Source organism: Silurus meridionalis, chromosome 14 (genome assembly GCF_014805685.1).
Source record: "Silurus meridionalis isolate SWU-2019-XX chromosome 14, ASM1480568v1, whole genome shotgun sequence".
Taxonomy (NCBI): Eukaryota; Metazoa; Chordata; class Actinopteri; order Siluriformes; family Siluridae; genus Silurus; species Silurus meridionalis.
The window spans coordinates 1,542,710-1,560,808 of NC_060897.1; the positions used below are offsets into that span (position 1 = coordinate 1,542,710).

Sequence of the window (18,099 nt, forward strand, 5' to 3'; positions counted from 1 at the left end):
GCAGATTGAATAACCCCCTTTTTTTTGAACAGGTGCAGATTAAATAAGCTCCACCCCTTTTTGAACAGATGCAGATTTAATAAGCCCCACCTCCTTTTTAAACGGATGTAGATTGAATAAACCCCACCCCTTTTTGAACGATGCAGATTGAATAAACCCCACCCCTTTTTGAACGGATGCAGATTGAATAAACCCCACCCCTTTTTGAACGGATGCAGATTTAATAAGCCCCTCCCCCTTTTTGCACTAATGCACCCTTTATGGCCAAATTATGTAAATTCAGTATAAATGGGAGGAGGCAGAACTTCATGAGGTTTATACAGCCAGAGATTCAAAGGAGTGTCTGTAGAACTGAAGACTTCCATCAGAGGAATTCATGTAGTAATTCATTTATTTATTTAGAGAGAGAGTGTGTGTGTGTGTGTGTGTGTGTGTGTGTGTGTATACAAAAAATATATTCTATATTCACAGATCTGAATTGATTTTAATCATGTAGACTCTGTTTCAGGGCGGAGTTTAACTCGAATAAGAGTGTGTATACATTTTATTAGAAAAGGGGGCATAAACTTTTGCACTGAATTGTTATTATTAGTTTGATTACTTAGAAAATTAATCAAACTAATAATAATAATTCAGACACACACACACACACACACACACTAGACTGACCATAAGAGTGCTATGTGCTCCTGTTTGAACTTCCCACTCCACAGCGTCTCCATGTGCTGTTTTAATTTGCGCCACTTTTCTGGGAAGATGTTCCACTGGATTCTTTGGAGATTCATTCAACCACAAGGGTGATAGTAAAGTCAGGTAGTGATGTAGGTGAGAAGGTTCCTGCTGTGCGGTCAGCATACACATTCATCCCAAAGGTCTTCAATAGGAGATCTATAGCAGGAGATCTTCAACATCTTCAAAACCAATGGAAAGCAGATGTTCATGGAGCTGGCTTTGTTCTCAGGGGCATCGTCATGCTGGAACAGGTTTGGGTCTCGTAATTCGAGTGAAAAGTGATTAAATACTGTTTGGGGCAGTGTGTGAAGGTGCAGGACATCTTGTTCTCAGATGCTATTTGGGGGTCCAGCTGAGTGATTTTTTGAATGCTGATGAACTTTGACCTGGAAGCCTAATTTGTATAGATGTTTGATGTTTCTGTCACTCTCTCGCTAACACACACATGTGTAGGATCAGTTTGCTTTTGTGTGTATGTGTGGCTTTGTGTGTCTTCATTCCATTCCACATTCAAGCTTTAAAATTCTTGACCTCTGGTAACCCCTTGAAGCCCCACCCACCAGTCACCTGTCAATCAAACTTCTCCCTATCGCTCCAATCAAAAGAAGCTTCTCAGCTTTACACTTCAGTCTCACAGCTGTAGAGCCAATGAGAGGGGGAAATTATTTCATTATAAATAAACACATCAAATATCACATTTAAAATAAGTTAAGTGAATAAATTACAACAATTACTTTTGTTTTCTTATTAGATTAGATTTACATTGATATGTTTTTATACCAAACCAGAAAAAAATTCTATTGGTGTTCCAATAAAATAAATAATAATAAATCATTCATAAGTCAAATAATCTATTTAACCTTAAATAAGTTTGTGATTACAAGCAACTGTAAAGAAATAAATGCCCTCCTCTGCACATGTCCAAACCATCTCAATCTCACCTCCCTCACCTTGTCTCCAAAACGTCCTACATGTGCTGTCCCTCTAATAAATTCATTTCTAATCCTGTCCATCATCGTCACTCCCAACAAACATCTCGACATCTTCAGCTCTGCTACCTCCAGCTCCACCTCCTGTCTTTTACTCAATGCCACTGTCTCTAATCCATACAACATCTCAGGTCTCACCACAGTCCTATAAACTTTCCCTTTCACTCTCACAGATACTCTTCTATCACAAATCACTCCTGCTATCACTCTTCTCCACCCACTCCACCCTGCCTGCACTCTTTTCTTCACTTCTCTAACACACTCTCCATTACTTTACACTGTTGACCCCAGGTACCTGAACTCCTCCACCTTCTCCACCTCTTCTCTCTGCAACCGCACCAATCCACTGCCCTCCCTCTCATTCACACACATGTACTCTGTCTTACTCCTACTGACTTTCATTCCTCTTCTCTCCAGCGCATATCTCCACCTCTCCATCTGCTCACTACTCTCACCACAAATCACAATATCATCCACAAACATCATAGTCCACAGAGACTCCTGTCTGACCTCGTCCTTCAACCTGTCAATCACCACTGTAAACAGGAAAGGGCTCAGAGCCGATCCTTGATGCAGTCCAACCTCCACCTTGAACCAGTCTGTCCTTCCTACTGCACACTTCACTGCTGTCACACTGTCCTCGTACATGTCCTGCACCACCCTCACATACTTCTCTGATACACCAGACTTCCTCATACAATACCACAACTCCTCTCTCCACCCTGTCGTACACTTTCTCTAAATCCACAAACACACAATGCAACTCCTTCTGACCTTCTCTATACTTCTCCATCAACATTCTTGAAGCAAATAATGCATCTGTGGAGCTCTTTCTCGGCATGTAACCATACTGTTGCTCACAGATGGTCACCTCTTCTCTCAGCCTGGCTTACACTACTCATTCCCATAACTTCATGGTGTGACTGATCAACTTAATTCCCCTGTAGTTACTGCAGGTCTGCACATCTCCTTTATGCTTAAAGATCAGTACCAGCACACTTCTTCTCCATTCCTCAGGCATCTTCCAACATCTAGTTAAACAATCTGGTTAAAACTCCACTGCATCTCTCCTAAACATGTTCCTACCGATTTATCATCTGGTCCAACCGACTTTCCACTCTTCATCCTCTTAATCGCTGCTCTCACTTTCTCCTTACTAATCCTGTTTCACCATCTTCACAACATCCAACCTTCTCTCTCTCTCTCATTTTCCTCATTCATCAGCTGCTCAAAATACTCCCTCCATCTTCTCAACACACTCTCCTCACTAGTCAACACATTTCCCTCTCCATCCTTTATTGCAGCACATCCTTCCCAGCTCGGTTCCTCTGCCTGGCCAATCGGTATATAGATTCACCACACACACACTGGTATTTCAACTGTTTATTTCTTTTCATTTGGATGATTTTGGCTCACATTTAAAAAAAACACCAATTCACATCTCAAAAAATTAATACTTCATAAGACCAATAAAAAAAAACAGTTTTAGTGATTTGTTGGATTTCTGGAAAATATGTTCATTTACTGTATCTGTACTCAACACTTGGTCAGGGCTCCTTTTGCCTTAATTGGGCGTGGCATGGAGATGATCAGACTGTGGCATGGAGGTGATCAGATGTGGCATGGAGATGATCAGGCTGTGGCATGGAGATGATCAGACTGTGGTATGGAGGTGATCAGATGTGGCATGGAGATGATCAGACTGTGGTATGGAGGTGATCAGATGTGGCATGGAGATGATCAGACTGTGGTATGGAGGTGATCAGATGTGGCATGGAGATGATCAGACTGTGGCATGGAGGTGATCAGTCTGTGGCACTGCTGAGGTGGTATGGAAGCCCAGGTTTCTTTGACAGTGGCCTTCAGCTCATCTGCATTTTTGGTCTCTTGTTTCTCATGTTCTTCTTGACAATACACCAAAGAGTCTCTATGGGGTTCAGGTCTGGTGAGTTTGCTTGCAGTCAAGCACACAAACATGGTCATTTAACCAGCTTTTGGTGCTTTTGACAGTGTGGGCAGGTGTCAAATCCTGCTGGAAAATGAAATCAGCATCTCCATAAAGCTGGTCAGCAGAGGGAAGCATGAAGTGCTCTAAAACCTCCTGGTAGACAACTGTGCTGAACGTGGACTTGCTCAATCACAGTGGACCAACACCAGCAGACGACACGACTCCCAAAACAACCACTGACTGTGCAAACTTTACACTGGACCTCAAGCAGCTTGGATTCTGTCTCTCCTCTGTTCTTCTTCCAGACTCTTTTTTCCAAATGAAATTCACAGTTTTCTTTCCTTTCATCTGAAAACACGACTTTGTCCACGACTTTGTCCCACTGAGCAACAGTCCAGTCCTTTTTGTCCTTTGCCCAGGTAAGACACCTCTGATGTTGTCTCTGGTTCAGGAGCTGCTCAAAACGAGGAATGAGTCAGTTGTAGCCCATGGAGACGAGACGTCTGTGTGTGGAGGCTCTTGAAGCGCTGACTCCAGCTGCAGTCCACTCTTTGTGAATCTCCCCAAATTCTTGAATCTGTTTTGTTTCATCTTTTTCTACCACTTTTTTCCTTCCATTCAACTTTCCATCAATGTGCTTGGATCCAGCAGTCTGTGAACAGCAGCTTCTTCAGCGATGACCTTCTGTGTCTCAGTCTCCATGTGCAGGGGTTCAATGATCATCTTCTGGACAACTGTCAAGTCAGCAGTTTTCCCCCATGATTGTGTGTCCTGAACCAGACTGAGACGCCATTTAAAGACTCAGGAAACCTGAGCAGGTGTTTGGAGTTAATGAGATGATTAGAGTGAGACATCACGAGTCTCCAATATTCAACTTTCTCACAATATTCTCATATTCTGAGACACTGAATTTTGGGTTTTCATCAGCTGTGAGTCAAAATCATCAGAATTAAAAGAAATAAACACTAGAAATATATCAGTGTGTGTGTGTGTGTGTGTGTGTGTGTGTGTGTGTGTGTGTGTGTGTGTGTGTGTGTGTGTGTGATGAATCTATATAATATACCAGTTTGTATTGAATTACTAAAATAAATCAACTTTTTAATGATATTCTAATTTATTGAGCTGCACCTGTATGTATATTTATATATTTTACTTTATTTTGTATTTTGCTTTACTTTAATTAATTAATTAATATTTATCATTACTATTATTAATATTACTAATCAACTAATATTATTACTAATATAATATTAACAATATTATTATTTAATAATAAAACATTTTGCCAGCATCTTCTCTTCTCTTCTCTTCTCTTCTCTTCTCTTCTCTTCTTCTTCTCTTCTCTTCTCTTCTCTTCCTGTTTTCACACCGAGCAGAACTGAGGTGTAGAAATATGAATATTTATGAGGTGACTATATAAAGATGGTGTTTATGACGTCACGCTGATTATTCTGTGAGAGAATCTGCTGTTTGTCTGTATTTGGGACACGCTGCAGTGACGCGGATCATCAGGAGGAGGGCGCTAGAAACACACACACACACACACACACACACACACACACACACACACACACACACATTCCGAACTACAGGAGCAGTATCATAGCTTCCATGCACAAAATCCGATTTAGTTCAGTGTGAGTTTTCTCCACAGCGCAGATGAATCCTGCATTCTGATTGGTCAGCGGGTTTACTATCAGGTTGATCACCTCAGTGTAACTCAGGTAACTTTTACGGAAGGAGTCTCCAGTTTCAGAGCGAAATGTGCATTTAAATAAAATGAGATATAAAGTATATTATGTAAATATATTATTATATAAAACTCAATTTTTCATATAAATAAAAACATTTATAAATAAAGATTTCTACTCAGATACATTTATTTATAAACAATAAATTATATTTTATAAAAATGTTTTAGAAGTTTATAATTATGTAAAATATTGATTATAAAAATATCACTTTTAAATTCCAAGTTGGAGAAACACCTGAGAAACGTTTTTTTTTTTCAAACCAAAAAAAGGAAAATTAACCAAAAAAAAAGACCCACATTTCATTTGATTACATTCTGCGAGTTGGGGAATAGGTTTCGCTGTGACCTCTGACCTCTGTCCTTTTCCTGACCTGTGTAAAGGAATCAGGATGTGGTGTGTGGACGTTCCCTCAGAGGGCTTCCCCATCATCTGCTGTTTCAGCTGCTCTCTCTCTCTCTCTCTCTCTCTCTCTCTCTCTCTCTCTCTCTCTATATCCTCAGAGCAGGATGCCCTGATGCCTCTTCGAGCTCCAGACGAACACTGTGCCGGCTGTGCTGCCTCTGTTGCCATGGCGACCGGAGGGAGGCCTGAGCGCTGACGGCCGGGTAAACAGTTACAGTTATTGGACGTGTTTCCCACATTCTGCAGCGTCGTACAGCATTTCAGATCGCTTCTGAGAAAACCATGTATTGTATCATATCGTAACATATCGTACCTTAAAGTATCGTATTGTAACATATTGTATCGATACGCCCTTTTTGAACACGTGCAGGTTGTATGTGTGTGAAAGCAACCTGATTTTCCCAGAACACCCTGAGACCCATCTCATGAGTGGACGTACTCGTAAACCCCAAGAGAGGGAAAGATAAAACAAAGTGAAGCAGAGGACTGATGCGCCTTCTCCAGGAAAAAAAAACCTCACGTGAAGGCGTCAGATGGCACAATTACCCTCGTCTTCACTGCTAATTATTAACAACCCTCAAGAGCAGGACGACGAAGACGGAGATGCCGGCAGAGGAGGAGGAGGAGGAGGTGAAGAAGGTGAGCGAGGACATCTCTGTGGCTTTAAATCCTTGCCTTGTGCACTAGGGATGACATCATTCTCTAAAAAACCCATTACGTCATCCCTTCAGGGAGCCTCCTCCCCTACCCCACCCTGCTCCCTCTCCCCCCTCCCCCTCCCCTCCTCCTCCTTCTTTTACCCCTCCACCTCCACCTCCCCCTGATACCTGATTGGCTCGCATCGATGCAAGGACCTTCCTTGTTTCGGCTCGGATTGGACGAGAGAATCCGCTGGTGTCTTTGTGTTATTGGTCTGGTGCTCTCTGGGATGCTCGAGAAGAACACACACACACACACACACACACACACACACACACACACACACACATACGATGTTCATAGCACCATTAACTTCATGCACAGTACGCTGATTAACATGCACAAATGCAGCATCACAAAAGAAACAAAAGGTGTGTGTGTGTGTGTGTGTGTGTGTGTGTGTGTGTGTGTGTAAGTGTGTGTATGTGTGTGTGGGTGTGTGTGTGCAAGAATAGACACAAATATTGCATTATTAGTGGGTTCATCTAAATATCTAAATAAGTATCTTGTCATAGTGTGAGAAATGCATGAGAGAAAGTGTGTGTGTGTGTGTGTGTGTGTGTGTGTGTGTGTGTGTGTGTGTGTGTGTAAGGAGTTGTAATACCAGTATCCTCCGCGAGAGGGAGACATGAATTAGGGTTGCCAGAGTGGAGATTTTTACTCCTATACTCTTATTTAAACTAAACTTGAACGCAGGAAGTTTCGTGATTACGTCATTTTTTTGGGAAAACAAAAATAAACATTGCAGCCTGGTCAATCTTTTGCCAGCAACAAGCCGGTCAGATAGCCGTTATGAGCGATAAGATGTAAAATACAAACGAATAAAACACAAAACAATAAACATCTGGGTTCTTGTACCTGTACACGTTTATTCACACGAAATGTGCATTACAGCGCCTTCGCTCCTTTTTGGTTTAATACTGAAAGCAGAAAAACAGACAAAACTGCTTTATATCATCTCTGAACCACACAAAAACAGAAAACTACTTTATTTATTTTCTCAATTTGTTTAATCACACTGAGTCATCAAAATCTCACAATATCAGATATAATCAGTGCCTTCAAGTGTACAATGTTTCCATTCTAACATCCAGTCCATCATCTAATCTTAACATCTAATCTTAATATCCTATCTAGCATTCAGTTTAACATTCAGTCAGACATCCAACCTAACATCCAGTCCAGCATCTAATCCTAACATCCAATCCAGCATCTAATCCTAACATCTGATCTGAGCATCCATCCTAACATACAATCCTTATATTCCAATCTAACATCCAATCTATCATTCTAAAATCCAATCCAAAGATCCTGTCTAGTATCCAATTGTAGCATTCAATCCAAACCTTTAACCCTCAAATCCAATTACTCACAATAGATGTGAAGAAACTTAATTTATAAAATAATATTTGTAATATTTTAATTACTTCATCATTTCCAAAACAATAATTTAATGAATGCAATGTACACTGATCATCTCTACTGTACTGATCATCTCTACTGTACTGATGTCTACTGTTCTGATCATCTCTACTGTACTGATCAACTCTACTGTACTGATATCTACTGTACTGATCATCTCTACTGTACTGATGTCTACTGTTCTGATCATCTCTACTGTACTGATCATCTCTACTGTACTGATCATCTCTACTGTTCTGATCATCTCTACTGTTCTGATCTCTACTGTTCTGATCATCTCTACTGTTCTGATCATCTCTACTGTACTGATCTCTACTGTTCTGATCATCTCTACTGTTCTGATAATCTCTACTGTACTGATCATCTCTACTGTACTGATCATCTCTACTGTTCTGATCATCTCTACTGTACTGATCTCACTGTTCTGATCATCTCTACTGTTCTGATCATCTCTACTGTACTGATCTCTACTGTTCTGATCATCTCTACTGTTCTGATCATCTCTACTGTACTGATCATCTCTACTGTACTGATATCTACTGTACTGATCATCTCTACTGTACTGATCTCTACTGTTCTGATCATCTCTACTGTACTGATCATCTCTACTGTACTGATCTCTACTGTACTGATCTCTACTGTACTGATCATCTCTACTGTTTCTTTACTGATCTCTACTGTTCTGATGATCTCTTCTGTACTGATCTTTACTGTCTTGATCTGTACTGATCATCTCTACTGTACTGATCATCTCTACTGTACTGATCATCTCTACTGTTTTTACTGATCTCTACTGTTCTGATTATCTCTTCTGTACTGATCTTTACTGTCTTGATCTGTACTGATCATCTCTACTGTACTGATCATCTCTACTGTACTGATCATCTCTACTGTACTGATCTCTCCTGTACTGATCATCTCTCCTGTACTGATCATCTCTACTGTACTGATCTCTCCTGTACTGATCATCTCTACTGTAATGATCATCTCTACTGCACTGATCATCTCTACTGTACTGATCATCTCTACTGTACTGATCATCTCTACTGTTTCTTTACTGATCTCTACTGTTCTGATTATCTCTTCTGTACTGATCTTTACTGTCCTGATCTGTACTGATCATCTCTACTGTACTGATTATGTGTGTGTGTGTGTGTGTGTGTGTGTGTGTGTGTGTGAGTGTCTGTCTGTGTGTGTTTCATTCTCCTGCACATCACTCCTTCATACACAGTGAGAAAACCCTTGTTTGAAAACACACACACACACACACACACACACACACACACACACACACACACACACACACACACACACACACACACACACACACAGGACGTTTCCTCCAACAGAAATGTAACAGGAGGAGGATTAATGTTACTGGCCATCATGAAGATGAGGATTAGTATTTTTTTACTCAGGTACAAGAACATCTGATCTACAGCTCTGATTTTCACTTCTGGAATATTAATTTCAGAAAACAATTCTACAAAAATCTCTACAATCCTGTGAAAAATAAATAAATAAAAAGAAAATAAATATATATATATATAGAACACTAAAGTGTTTGAATATTTGTAGGAATTCTGTGGAATTATCTTCATAACCAGTAGATGAACTGATTAGATTTTGGAATTGTTCAAAGTCACAGCAAGGTCATCTGTCAAACATGTTTTTAAACATTGAACAATGGTGATCAGTGATTGGATTTTGGGAGGATCAGTGAACATCAGTGATTGGTTGCTGGGCAAATGGTGATCAGTGATTGGTTGAATGGTAGAATGGTGGTCAATAGTTGTCTGTTTTTTTTTAAAGAATGGTGATTGATTATTGTTTTTTGTGAGGAATGTTGCTCAGGTTGCAGGGAGGAATAGTGATCAATGATTGGTTGAAATAAATAATGGTGATTGGTGAGTGGTTGTTAAGAAGAATGTTGATCAGTGATTTATTTTCTAAAGTAATGCTGATCAGTGATTGGTTGTCACAATCTTGATTTCTTTTTTGTTTTGGTGAATAGTTGATCAGAACTGATCGTGATCGTCGATTGATCATCTGTAAACATTGATGCTCCGTGATTTTCATCAAAAACAACAGCGATGTGACTGTTAAAGGAATAATGAGCGCTCATCTGGAGCAATGACATGGACTGGATTTGGATTCGCTCGGCTCTGGGTTTTTTTTTTTCGTTAAAAGTCGCCGAAAAAATAAAAGTAATAAAAGTAAATAAAAAATAAAAGAGTCGGAGTAACAAGACCCTTTCTCTTTTTCCCCCATTCTCTCAAATTTTTTTCACGTGACTTGGACGTCATCTAATAATCTAATAATAACGTTTGGATAATCAGAGGCTGGAGAGCAGGGGTGGGGATGGAAACCTGGAATTTGACAATCTGGCAACCCCTGATGTAGAGTGAGTGTGTGTGTGTGTGTGTGTGTGTGTGTGTGTGTGTGTGTGTGTGTGTGTGTGTGTGTGTGTGTGTGTGTGTGTGAGAGAGAGAGAGAGAAAGAGAGAGAGAGGCTGGGATTGTCTGTAGTCGGTGTGTCCTTACATATGTACGGGTTGAAGAAGCTTAGAAATTGGAATCAGTTGAACATCTACCTTCTCGGATGGATTTGAGAGCGGATGCGACTTGAAGGAGCGTCGGCGATGACAGGGGTGAGAACCGGTGCTTGATCGCGTGTGCGCGCGCGCGCGCAAGCGAACGCGACCGCGCATCCGTGCCTTTATTATTTTGTGTGTGTGTGTGTGCGCGCGTTAATATCAGCCAGCTGTGAGAAGGGTGAGGAGGAGGAGGAGGAGGAGGAGGAAGGGGGAGGCGGAAGGATGCTGAAGGGAAATAACGGGGAGGATGGAGTGATGCAATGGCTGCGACGTCGTCGGTAAAGGAAAAAAATATATACAATCAATCCATCCTTTTTTAAGTGCAAAGTGTCTTCATCGTCATCATCATCATCATCATCATCATCATCTTCCTTTCTCCGCATCTCTGCTCGTTTTCTTCTTCACACCGTGAGCGTGTAATGGTGATGCTGATGCTGATGGTGAGGGTGAGGGTGATGGTGGATGAGGCGCCACAGCGGCATCAACACTCAGCCCGGGAATGAAATGGAGAAGGATTCCTGGTTGGGCATCGCGTGCGCGGTTCGCGATCGAGTAATCGGTGATTTTTCTTTAATTGATTGATTGATTGGTTATTAATTGATCGATTTGTCTTCCCCTCTGCTCGCCGTGTTGGGGCTGTAGGATGGGATCTTTTGTAAATTGTCTTCACATTTCTGCATGCGTTTTCAGATCCCCCTCCCTGTCTGTCTGTCTGTCTGTCTGTCTGTCTGTCTGTCTTGTCCGTCTGTCCGATCGTCTGTCTGTCCGCGCACGCTAGCATTTGCCTGTCCGCCCGTCTGTCTGCGCACGCACTCGCGCGGGCGCGCTCCTGCAGCTTCGCGTCTTTCCTTCTTCGCCTCCATTACGAACCCGATGGCTTCTGTACACGCGCGCGGCGGATGCGCGCACACGAATTCCGACCATTGCAATTAATCATTAATTACACATAATAGTTGATAATACATATTTTGAATATCATTCTGATTAAAGACCGCGTGTGTATGTGTGTGTGTGTGTGTGTGTGTGTGTGTGATGTGGAGAGAACGCGCGAGGACCAAAATAGATATAGATTCACGTGTTAGGTGATGACCGAGGCCTGCTTTCAGATCAGAAGAAGACGAGAAGATTAAAAATCCTCAACCTTCTCACTCAGCTGTGTGTGTGAGCTTCATCTTTCATTGAAAATGCTGTCTGAATAATGCTCACACACACACACCCATGTCCTGGTTCACACATTGCTCACATGCATCTGCTATACTTTTACATTTCTCAGATATCTCATTGATCTCATGATGCTCTCATTTTCATGTCATTCCTGATATGAATGTTAGTTTTCCACACCCGATCCTGATTCATTTTCCCATCATTCCCTATCTAAATCACACCCTGCACACGATCCTTCGATAGTCACGTGATTCTGTGCATAGCATGTGCTGTGTTCTCCCCAATTCTTCTCATTTTAACATCATTTCTTCTCATGGATTTTTCTGCCTTGTTCGTTTGATTTGTTATTTATTTCTCGATTCCTCTTCATTGTTTATTTTCACATAAATTTAATTGCACAAATTTCCCCCCATTTTAGGGTTCATGATTCTTTGATTGGTCACACGGTTTGAAGGCGTAACACAACGAAACGCGTTTATCACCACATCATGCTGGACCACAGATGGTCAGATGGTGAAGTTCAGCTCATCAAAACCACTATAACTGAAATCAGTGCTGTTTATTGCATGTGTTTATTATTAATGTTTCGATCATTTACATCAAAATATTGGAAATTTTTCATCTGCAAATTTGTAGTATTAATTTACTAACAGCGTAATATGAATGCACATGCCTCTCTGGTGTTTATGGAAGGAGTCTCCAGTGTCAAATTAGGGGTGAAGCATGGAGTGTAGGTTCAAAAGTAGTCTTGGGATATGGAGATAAATATATATACAGTGCCCTCCACAATTATTGGCACCCCTGTTTAAGATGTGGTCGTGGACTTCAAAAAATTCTCCTTTTTTTTAAAACAACATAGAACCCAAATGCAAAAAAAGAGAAAAATCCAACCTTTTATTTAAGTACATTACTTTGGTGGTAAAAAAATCATACATTTAGAAAAAAAAAAAAAACCTTGAAATCATGTGTCCCACAATTATTGGCACCCCTGATGTTAATACTTTGTACAACCTCCTTTTGCCAACAAGACAGCACTTAATCTCCTCCTATAACATTTCACAAGATTGGAGAACACAGAGAGAGGATTTTGACCATTCTTCTTTGCACAATCTTTCTAGATCATCCAGTGTCCTGGGTCCTCTTATGCACTCTTCTCTTTAGCTCGCCCCACAGGTTTTCGATTGGGTTGAGGTCTGGGGACTGAGATGGCCATGGGAGGACCTTGAGTTTGTGACTGCTGAACCACTTTTGTGTAGATTTTGCCACATGTTTTGGATCATTATCCTGCTGAAAGACCCAATGACGACCCATCTTCAGCTTTCTGGCAGAGGCCATCAGGTTTTTATTTAAAATATCCTGGTACTTCAAAGCGCTCATAATGCCATGCACCCTAACAAGGTTCCCAGGGCCTTTGAAGAGAAACAGGCCCACAGCATCACAGATCCTCCACCATACTTCACGGTGGGCATGAGGTGCTTTTCGGCATACTCATCTTTTGTTTTACGCCAGACCCACTTAGAGTGTTTGTTGCCAAAAAGCTCAATCTTAGTCTCATCTGACCAAAGCACACGATCCCAGTTGAAGTCCCAGTACCGCTTAGCAAACTCCAGATGTTTACGTTTGTGAGTGTTAGTGAGAAAAGGCTTTTTCCTTGCATGCCTCCCAAACAGCTTGTTGGCATGTAGAGAGCGTCTGATGGTTGTTTTGGAGACTCTGTGACCCCAAGATGCCACTCTTTGATGCAATTCTGTGACGGTGAGCTTGGGAAATTTTTTTACTTCTCTTACCATCCTCCTCACTGTGTGTTGTGGCAAGATAAACTTGGGACCTCTTCCAGCCTTGTTTGTCACTGTTCCAGTTGTTTTAAACTTCTTAATGATTCCTCTGACTGTAGATACCGGCAAGTTAAGGCGAGTGGCTATTTTCTTGTAGCCATTGCCTGACTTATGAAGGTCGACACACATCTGCCTTACTTGAATGGTGTGTTCTCTTGTCTTTGCCATGTTGACAAATGGGTAAGAGAATTAGGCCTCTGTGTCACGTCATATTTATACCCCAGGAAACAGGAAATCATGAATTACTAATTAAAAGTCCCTAGATACCCTGACCAACCTTAGCAACTACAGAAAATATATAAAAAAAACAATTAAATTTTTCAGAGGAATTGTTAGGGTGCCAATAATTGTGGGACACATGATTTCAATTTTTTTTTTTCTAAATATATGATTTTTTACCACCAAAGTAATGTACTTAAATGAAAGGTTGGATTTTTCTCTTTTTTTGCATTTGGGTTCTATGTTGTTTTAAAAAAAAGGAGAATTTTTAAAAGTCCACGACCACATCTTAAACAGGGGTGCCAATAATTGTGGAGGGCACTGTATATATATATATATATATATATATATATATATATATATACATCTGGTCATTTTTAGGTCTTAGAATGAGTATAAATACAATCTTTGATGAACAACACAAAAATCCAAAAATCAACCCAAAATGGAGAAATATATGTGTGCTAAACTAAATGCACCCTCTGACTCCATAGCTTGTAGAACCACCAGCAGTAACCAGAAGTAATGATGTTCTGTATGAATTTTTTCAGTCTTATTTCCTTAAGAAGGATTTTTTTTATTATTATTTATGTTTTTGATTTGTTTGTGCACAGCTCTCTTAACGTCCTGTCAGGTTGAGAACCGGTCCATGGCGGCACCAGAGATGTTCATAAACTTAACTTATCTTCAGAATCCTGAACATCGAAAATGGGAATAAAAATCAATAAATAATAAATAAAATACACAATATTTGTAAAAAATCCCAATTCAGACTGTAAATTTCCTGCTTATCAAAATGAACAAATTCAATATGAAACTTTTTTTTTTACAAGAGATTCCTCACGTAAATTGTTTCACCCGTTTTTTTTTTTACTTAAACACAGGATTTATGAATTTTCACGTTTCTCACATGAATTTTTTCTTTTTTATTCTTCATGATTCGAACACGTTTCCCCAAGTTTCATTTCTCAACATTCTCGCCTTCTCATACGATTCCTTCACGTGAATCATTTCAGACCTAGATTTTCATGTGATTCATCATATGATTCATGATGTTTGATGATTCATTAATTTTATTTTATTTCCTTTTGTTACACAACTTTACTCACATAAATCACTTTTCGTACGATGCACCTATCGAAACACGATTCACAGGAGTCACGATTTCTCACGTTTTCTTAAACACATGGAACCTCGGTTTACACACTTCGTTGCTCAAAAACGTGCTCGCAAAACCAATTAACTCGTATATCGATACGAGTTTTCACGTAAGAAATAATTTAAATTCAGATGTGTTTTAGACACACAAGATCATTCATATAAAAATAAAAGTACAGAATACAGTAATTCAGTATAATAATACAATTATAAGTGATGTTATTGTATTACTGTAACAATAAAAATCTTAAATTAAAACAAATACACATGAGGTTTACTGCACCTTTGAGAAGAAGGCTGGTATGAGGAAGATAAGGAGGAGGAGGAGAAGGAGTTATTGCTTGGAAGGAGAATCCTATGATGTCAGAAAGGTTTTCCCCCGTATGACTGGATTCGCTTAATTTACGATTTTACGATTTTTTTAATTCATTTTAATTTTTTTGAGTCACTCGAATCTCTTTCTTTTCTCTCACTTTTAATCACGAATCTTCTTCTTCTTCTTCTGAGTGCCTTTTATTTCAGGGTTCTTCTTCATGGAGACATTGCTTCACTATTACAGCGATCACTACACGTATTAACAACTAAACAATACGTAAAACACACACGTGGTGACAGTTAGAATGCAGTACAGTAGTATGGGAAAGAGAACTCTACTTCGGTTGCTAAGGATACGGAGCTACACAAAAGACCTACACAAACACGAACAGGCGAACTGGACCATCAACACGGCACACATGATCGCTTTGCGTCGAAAACACGTTCTCGTTCGATGCTCGTAAACCGGATCGTCGCTCGCAATCCGACGCAAATTCCGACAAATTTTTTTGCTCGTTTTACAAAACACTCGTAAACAACTTTACTCACAAACCGAGGTTCTACTGTACTTTATTTCTTACACAAGTTTCACCCATGATTTCTCACACGATTCATTTCACATCGAAACATTTTTCATTCGAATGACTCTTTGAATGAGCTTTTTCTCGATTCATTTCTCAGGATTTCTCATTCGCAGTATATCATTTCTCATCTTTCATTATAAAAGGTATTATTTTTTTCACTTTTCCACACGTGAATCCTTCATCACTACATTATTCTGTTTTACGTGATTTCATACACAATTCGTCGTTTCTCATGTGCGGTTTTTCAATGTATATATACAGTATCTGACAAAAGTAAGTGCACCCCTGACATTTCAGCAGTAGATATTCTCAAAAAACTAAACTATAGAAATGGAACTGGGATTTATTTTAGAGTATCAGTGTGCAGTTTGTACAGCAGTACTGATTTACTGTCCTCTTAAAATAACAATCTTCAGACATTATTGTCTAAATAACTGGCAACAAAAGTAAGTGCACCCTCAAGGAACATGTCAAAACTGTATCCAAAGTGTGAATATTGTCTGTGATCACCATCGTTCTCCAGCACTGCTTTAATCCTCCTGGGTGTGGAATTCTCCAGAGCTGCACAGTTTGTTGTTGGGATCCTCTTCCACTCCTACATAATGAAATCACAGAGCTGCTTGGAGACACATGGAGCTTTTTCAATATTCGGCCTGAGGATTCATACTTGGACATACTCTTCACCTTCAGCTTCCTCAGCAAGGCAGTTGTCATCTTGGTGGTGTGTTTGTGTTATTATGTTGTAAAACTGCGGTTCGGCCCAGTTTTTGAACGGAGGGCATCATGTTCTGCTTCAGAATGTTACAGTACATGTTGGAATCCATGTTTCCCTCAATGAACCGCAGCTCCACAGTACCAGCAGCACTCATGCAGCCCCAGAACATGATGCAGCCACCACCATGCTTCACTGTTTGCAAGAGACAATTTTCTTGGATCTCTTTACCAGGGCGTCACCACACATGCTGGACACCATCTGAGCCAAACAAGTTTATCTTAGTCTCATCAGACCACAGAACATGGTTACAATAATTCATGCTCTTGGGCAGGTTGGTATTCAACAAACTGTTTAAGGGTTTTCTTGTGAGCAGCTTCAGAAGAGGCTCCTTCTGGGACGACGGCCTGCAAACCGATTTGTTGCAGTGAACGGCGTATGGTCTGAGCACTGAGGAGCAGACCTTCTACTTCTGCAACCTCTAAGCAATGCTGCTGTTTTTAAAGCAGCTTCTGCACCTGACGCACAGCACGAGGACTCGACTTCTTTGATGGACTCTTGTGAGGTCTGTTCCAAGTGGAACTCGTCTTGAAAACCTCTGTATGACCCTGAACACTGTACTGTAAATCAGTTTCTGGGTGATACTGATCTTCTTACAGCCTCAGCATCTTTGTGGAGAGAAACAATTCCAACTCTCAGATCCTCAGAGACTCTTTACCATGAGGTGCATGTAGAACATCCAGTGGTCAGTGTGAGAGAATTGAACTCAAAGCACCAAATTGTAACTGCTCTAATACAAGATACACAAATGTATATGGTTCTGACAAGCAGATAAAAACATGAACATGATGAATAGAACATGTGGCTTTACACGTTTACACCACGTACAGCTGTTATCACTGAGGGTGTACTTACTTTTGTGGCAGTTATTTAGACAATAATGTCTGTATGTTAGTTTTAGAGGACAGTAAATCAGTACTGATACACAAACTGCACACTGATACTCTAATATATATCCAAGTTTTATTTCTATAGTTTTGTCCATTGAGAAGATAAAATGGTTGCTGAAATGTGAGGGGGGCATTTACTTGTGTGAGATTCTGTAAATATTTGCATGCTTATAACATGTAATTCATCAGATGAAGAATCACATGATTCTTCTGTAGATGTTTAGTCATGTAACCTGTTTACTTTGAAACAAACAAATTTATAGCCTCAATGTTGCAGCATCGATGTAAAGTGAGGGAATTTTTCAAACATTTCTTTGTGCATGAGCAATTTTTCGAAAGACCAGTGAAGTCTGAGAGTTCTACAACACACAAACAGACTAACGTGATGAAGTTATGGAACCGGATGTATAGAGATGTTTTGGGACAATTGATGTGTTGATTCCGATGCTAATTCGTTGGCTACTTATGCATTTTCTTTATTCCTGTAAGAAATTTGTGGTTGTGTGTCACTCTTGATGTTAGGGTTGATGTTAGCTAGCATTAGCATGAAGCTATGAAAGATGATCGTTATTTTCATTAGATTATTTTACTGCAACGTGATTTTTACATGATTCATTAAT

General features: G+C 40.1%; 1 protein-coding gene across 1 annotated transcript in view; it reads left to right on the forward strand.

Moving 5' to 3' along the window:
* Positions 1-10,432: 10,432 nt before the first annotated feature.
* ppfia3 (PTPRF interacting protein alpha 3) overlaps positions 10,433-18,099 on the forward strand; it is a 60,863-nt gene continuing 53,196 nt past the window's right edge. The window contains exon 1 of the mRNA XM_046866448.1: positions 10,433-10,596. The gene's annotated coding sequence lies outside the window, so the exon portion shown is untranslated. The remainder of the gene's footprint in view (positions 10,597-18,099) is intronic.